Source organism: Nicotiana tabacum, chromosome 5 (genome assembly GCF_000715075.1).
Source record: "Nicotiana tabacum cultivar K326 chromosome 5, ASM71507v2, whole genome shotgun sequence".
In the NCBI taxonomy this organism is placed as follows: domain Eukaryota; kingdom Viridiplantae; phylum Streptophyta; class Magnoliopsida; order Solanales; family Solanaceae; genus Nicotiana; species Nicotiana tabacum.
The window spans coordinates 44,736,893-44,743,474 of record NC_134084.1 but is presented as its reverse complement, the minus strand read 5'-3'; the positions used below and the strand labels follow the sequence as shown (position 1 = coordinate 44,743,474).

Sequence of the window (6,582 nt, the reverse complement as noted above, 5' to 3'; positions counted from 1 at the left end):
CATTGAGAACCCCTGAACCCGGCCCAAGCAGTAACTGCTCTTACTCCCGTAGTTCTTTTAGATGATTGAGAACTAGAAGAAGGAGTTGGAACATTTGGTCTAGCATTATCTATTGCAATTTGATAAGCACTATAAATAGTTTGAGCATTTATTTTAATTGAGGCTTGTGCGTCCGAAAGTCTAGACAACTCCTCATTTTCAAGTGCTAAACCATTATAAATAGATTGATACCAATATTGAGGACCTCCTAATTTCGTAGTAGGATTTAACAAGGCAGCAGCACCATAAATAAGGGGAATAGGGAAACAATATTTTTTAAATTTCTTTCTCATAGAATAAATAGCTTGTTCATAAATTTCTCCACCCTCTGAAAAATATGCAAACAAATTTGCAAGTTCTGCAAGATAAACTAAACAGTTAGAAATAGTAGGATAATATTGCTCAGAAAATTCATTCGTAGCAATATGAAATTTTTCTAAAACATCTACAAGCATTTTAACATTAGCACAATCCTCATTTGTAAGGTGCTCATCATCATCACTTACATGAGCATTAAACGTTGAGTTTATGGGGTTTCTATATTCATATGCAACAACTAAACTTTCATACATGTAATTCCATTTAGTTGGACAAGGTTTAAGAACCTTTCTTTCTCTTAGGCCAAATTCATCGCATCTTTTAAAATATTCTCTAAGTCTACTTCTACGGTTTGAATAAAAAAGCCAGTGAAGAGCCATTTTAACCTTTTCAAGTGTTCACCACCTCCAACATTATGCACATATTGACTCTCAGTAAATTGTAATAAAGTATTATCACTATCAAGAATAGGAGCAGGTGGAAGGCGGGTATGGGTTTGGGTAGGGAAGCCCGGGGAATTGGAGGAGGAATAGATTGGCCACTAGATTCACCACTCTTGGATTTTCCCTTATTTGTACTAAACATTTTTTAACGAAAAATCCATCTTAATTAATCAAACAATACAAAAGTAAATAAAACAAAACAAAACTATAATATTAAAACTTAAGAGTTGGAACGAGTTTACCGAATTGACGAACAACTTGTTGAAAATTAATTATTGTTGAAGACTTGAATGCTTCAATTCACCAACTTCATAATTTTTCACACAAATTGCAATAATAAAGTAACCAATTATAGAAGAAAATTAGAGAGAGATTGATAACTTTGTGAGAAAAATAAAAGAATGAGTGGGTATTTATAGTTAAAAATAAGGAAAAAGTGTAATTATAAAAAGTTTGGGGTTAAAACAAAGTTGGAAGGGTTAAATGGCTATTTTAGAAAGCCAAAACGGCTATTTTTGCAGGCCAACGGCCTTTTAAATGTTGCAACAGCTAAAAAAATTTTTTTTAAAAAAAAAAATAGTCGTTGGGCCCGTTTGAGCCCGTTTAGGATCGGCCCACTTAGCAACCGGTCCCGGGCCCAAACGGTCCGATATTCACGGGCTTATTCAAGGAACCGGCCCACTTAGCGGGCCCACTCCTGGTCTCGGGCTTAAACGGTTAGGCCCGTTTAGGCCCACTACCCATATGGGCTCGCGGGCCTGAGCCGGGCTCGGGCCTAACCGGCCTACATGCCAGCCTTAGTTACAGCTGTTGAGGTCTAAGGACACGATCTAATAGATCGTTGTACTGAATAGTTGGATCATAATCTCTTACCATAAAAATGGCTGCATGCGCGGCAACACCAACTATGAGAAATCCACCAATCCACATGTGATGTGTGAACAATGACAGGTGTGTACCATAGTCAGTAGCTAGATACGGATAAGGGGGCATGGAATACATATGGTGAGCTACAACAATGGTTAAAGAGCCTAACATAGCTAAGTTAAGAGATAATTGAGCATGCCATGACGTTGTTAGGATCTCATATAGGGCCATAATAAGAGTTTTCAAAATTATTTCTGACTTGCATCATGTGTCACGGACCCAAATGTTATGTCTTACCAACCTTCTGCAAAGAAGAGTGTGTGTGTGTATATATAGTAAGTCTTATTAATGTTAAAAATACCAACACTAAGAAAGTGCTGTGATTACATACACACGCACCCCCCCACCCCACCCAAAAAAAAAAAAAAGAGAGATAAGAAAAAACAAAGCACCTTGACAACTATCTACTCTATGAAATGTAGCATGGCTTCTGCTTCATTTACCCTCTCTAATTTATGCTAACAAGAAATCAAAGGAACACAATCAGATTTGATTTTCAGCTGGGAGTTCTCTTGTCATTCTGAAACTCTTTTTGTCCTTTCTCTCCAAACACATCATCAGATGCCAGCATATATGCTGTTTCGACCCTTCTTTAAATTCTTAGCTAGACCTTTTCACTGCCAGCACAAAGTAAATCTGCTGCTGCTTTTGGCATAGCCCAGTTGAGTCCCAAAATATTAAACATATGCCAAATCTTTGTGGTGAAAGGACAATGCAGGAAGAGATGGTTATGAGTTTCTGACTCCTCAATGCACAAATAACTTCTACTATTGACAAGCTGTATCCCTCTTATTTGTTGGTTGTCTTGACTCTTGAGTCAAACCAGCTTCTTTGGTCACTAACTACTCAAAACAGATCACTTTGACTGGTGTGTGAAAGTTCCATACTTGTTTACATGGTCCCTGGGTAGTCTGGTTATTTTCTTTAAGCAACAAAAAGTATCATGGGTTTCCTGTAAATGTGCCATTGCCCTTTCTTTTTCATCTCAGCTGATCTTCTCTGTTGTTGAGGCCTTGGAAAGAGGCAAGGATGCTGTGAAATTCTGAAATATTGTGTAACTCCCAGTTATGTAGGTTCCTTCTGAAAGTGATGTTCTTACTGTTAAGGCCCTACTTTGTGCAGCAGTAAGATCGATATCTTGAGCAAGGTTATAGAGGAATGAGAGTTGATCTCTAAGAGGTGAATGCCACATATTCTCCTACCAGAAAGACACCTTCTTCCATTTCCTAATTTCATACCAATGAGTGTAGAAAAAAGTGGCCAACATGCCCTAATATTTCTCCAGATTCCAGCCCCATGTGAAGGATTGTTTTTATCTGTGGACCAGTTGTTCATGAGGTCATACTTCACTGTGATTGTGTTTTTCCTTAAAACATTGACTTCAACAATGAATCTTTAAAGCCATTTCATTAAGAGGCTCTTGTTTTGCATTCTTAGATTTTTGATACCCAGCCCTCCTTTTTAAAGTAACATTGCCCTATTTGACCATATTAAAAGTTTTTCCTTTTTTGTTCCATTGCCACAAGAATTCTTGTCTATTCTTTTCTCTATCTTCAAAAGCATTGGAAACGAAGACATAATATAAGCATAGAATTCAAAACACTATGAATAGAAAAAATGCTCCCCCCCCCCCCCCCCCCAAAAAAAAAAAAAAAAAAGAAGAGAGAGAGAGAAAGGTATTGTTTCTTAATTTGCTTCTCACATCTTTCCGACGCTCCCATATGTCTTCTGATTTAAGTTTTCTCTTAAAGGTAGATCCAAACAAACTGTAGGAAGGTTTGCAGTTTGGCAACCCAAGATTGATGCCAAACTCTACAAATCATGGACTGAGTTGACTGGAAGAAGCTCGCTCTTGGACTAATTGACATGTATAAGAAAAACATACACACACACATATTTTGCATAATGTTGATACTAATATATAAGTAGTCTTATAAAAAATATATATTATACACACACACATATATATATATAGATAGATAGTCTTCACAATACTTCAAGTCCAGTCTTTGATATTCAGCAAAGTCTCTACACTTCGACAAGTCTTGAAGTAGGAGGATTTATAGACATTTAAAACTTAAATGGACTTCAATCCATAAGAAATTTGGATAATGTCTTAATTTCAAATCATGTTCAAATAAATATTTTGGGCTAATATAAATGAATTAATTATTCAAGTCCAATATATATGGATTTAATTAAAAAGTTCAATTTGGGCTTGTCCTTTTAGTTGTGCTACAAATGATAAATCCATGTTATTAGTCCAAGGTCAATTAGATGTCATCTTTTCTTAAAGGCTCAACTTGTGTCACGTGACAAGTGACATGGCGCGCCAAGTCAAAAAATGGAGCCAATGAGATCTGCAATGTGTGAAATGATGCGGCATGCCAAGTCAAATAAAAAGTATCATGCCAAGTGCACAAGTGATATGTTTTGACCCATCAAATGTGGTCTTATCATTGTTTTGATCTGATAGGTGATAGGTCAGTGGGTCAAGACTCAAGACAACAGAACAATAGGTATCCTGCAAAGATAAGGTGCCAAACTGAAGTATCGTGTCAAGTTCAGGGGGTTGTCAATGTATTTGGCCTAATTTTTTACACGGGGAAAGCAAATTAGTTAAGAACTGTTATTGCTGGGGACTATATTTCCTCCATTTAATAGGTGAAAGCTTGAGGCACTACAGAGTTGAACAGTGCTACACCGAATGGACAGGAAAAGGTTGCTCTCTCCTCTGGAATTGAGGGCTGATAATCATTCTTTCCATATTCCATTATTTCTCCAGTGAAATGTACCAAAAAGTTGCTAACCTTGCTCTTCATAAGAGCTTCTCTTTCTCCCTGCTTTAAGACATTAAGAAATAAGTATTGATTCTCGAGATAAGAATAAGTGCCCTTTATGGTGGTAGAAGTTTTGTCATGAAAGATGCACTAAGAAAGCTCTAGGAACTTGAGCTTGGACAACATACGTGAATAAAGTTCAGAACCATATTTTGGTTATCCTTTTTTTCTTTATCTCCTAGATCAAATATTTTGTTGCATATAGGAAGCTGTACCTCTTAAGAAATAAGTATTGATTCTCAACTGTTGCTTAAATATTTTTAGAACTGTTAACCAAGAATTCCTGCATTGGGATCACCAAGGGTCTCATCTTCTGCTTTGCCTTTCCTCTTCTTCCTTTTCCCACTTTTCTTTATTTAAGCTCTCTTCTTTTTCTTTTTCTCCCTTTCGACATCCCTAACATCCTTTTTCTCTGTAGATCCTGCATCTTCCCTGCCTTCCCTTTTCTTTTTCTTGTTTCACCAAAACTAAATGAAAGGAACTAGGGTAGTTGCAGCTATCTGTGAAACTTAGGTGTTTTTACTTGCCAAGGATTCAGTAAGGAGCACAATGCAATGTGGGGAAAAAAAAAGTCAAAGCAGCTCCTTGGCACTTCACCATGTCTTCTTCTCTTTTATGTTCGCCCACCAATTTAACATATTTAATTATTCAAAGTGTCTTTTTTGTTTTCCAAGTGTTTCTCGTACATAGTACTTTTGCTTTTGCAGTTAATGTGACAAATTCTAGTTCTGGTTGTCACTGAATTGCCAAATCATCATTTATACCTATAGGCAGAGAAGGGACAATGATGAAAAGGATATCACAGATGCCTATTAACATGGCTTCTTTCTTGGTCTATGTGGCTCTTTTGTTTTCAAAGCACCACACTTGGAACAGTTTGTTCATCATTGTTGTTCAGGATATCTTCAAAGTTCCATCCTTTGTGTTTTTGCCTGAAAGCACTTAATGGGGACTGAGGCGTGGTTGATCGATTGTTTGATTGATTTTGCGGCTAAAAGCAAAACATCACCTTTTGAGAATCAAAAAAGAGGAAGAATGTTATATACTGATAAAAATGTTCCACATTGAGTGAGGGATGGGCTGTTGTCTCCTTATAGGCAATCCTCAGTTCATGATTTAGTAATTTGGGTTGAGTTGGACCAATGTCCATTTTCATGTAGTATTGCTTTGTTTTGGATGAACACATTATCAAATCTGATTGTTTTTGCTCTTAACTTCAGATCTTACATTGCTGCTCTTCTTCCTTTTCTTGTAGGATGAAGGGAACTAAAGCACCATCTTCAGATTGTTGCATCTACATGGCCGGACATTGTTTCTTGATTATGTATCTTTGCGATGTCTGATATCTGCAAGATAATCTGTAATAGAGAACATAAAATTTGATGTTTTCATTTGGTGGTACAAATTTGTAGTCTCGCAATCCAGTTGCAGTCAAGCACTCCCCTCCTCCCAAATCCACCAAAAGAAAAAATATTTCTGATCAATTGAAAGGGTGTTCCCTCAAGTTTATGATGTTTTCTAAAGATTTTAACATGTTTCTGAACTCGTAGTCACATTATTTGAATTGCAGAGAGCAAAATGTCGCCTCTAGTTATTTATTTATGGACAAATTACTGTATATTTTGCTTTCTGAGTACATCTGGAAATGGAATAATGGATTGAATTAACAAAGGATAATTTATCTCGCATAGGAAAGTCAAAACGTTGTTGGTTTATATATCATAGTAGTGCTTCGCCATCTTTTGGACAATATTAGTTCTATTTCTGAAGAAATTACATGGATCGAGGGAAACCTATGTAAATATATTGGTTTCAAATCTTGTGGAGTTTGGATTTGATTTTGGTTCTGCGTTTATGGGGGAAATATTCTTGTTTGTTCTTGTTTTTTGGAAAATGACGTGCATTATTCCATTTGGTTTTGGAAACAAAAACTGTAAGCCAAGTACTTGATTTAATATTTTAAAGATTCTTCTCAGGAAAAAAAAGAAAGGCAAATGCAATTTCCAGCCCCATTT

At 36.4% G+C, this 6,582-nt stretch overlaps 1 non-coding gene across 1 annotated transcript; it reads left to right on the top strand.

The window, feature by feature from the left end:
• Positions 1 to 3,402: 3,402 nt before the first annotated feature.
• Positions 3,403 to 6,203, top strand: LOC107800794 (uncharacterized). The gene is made up of 2 exons (XR_012709211.1): positions 3,403 to 3,595; positions 5,823 to 6,203. It is a non-coding gene; the product is annotated as an uncharacterized LOC107800794 (transcript).
• The last annotated feature ends 379 nt before the right edge of the window (positions 6,204 to 6,582 follow it).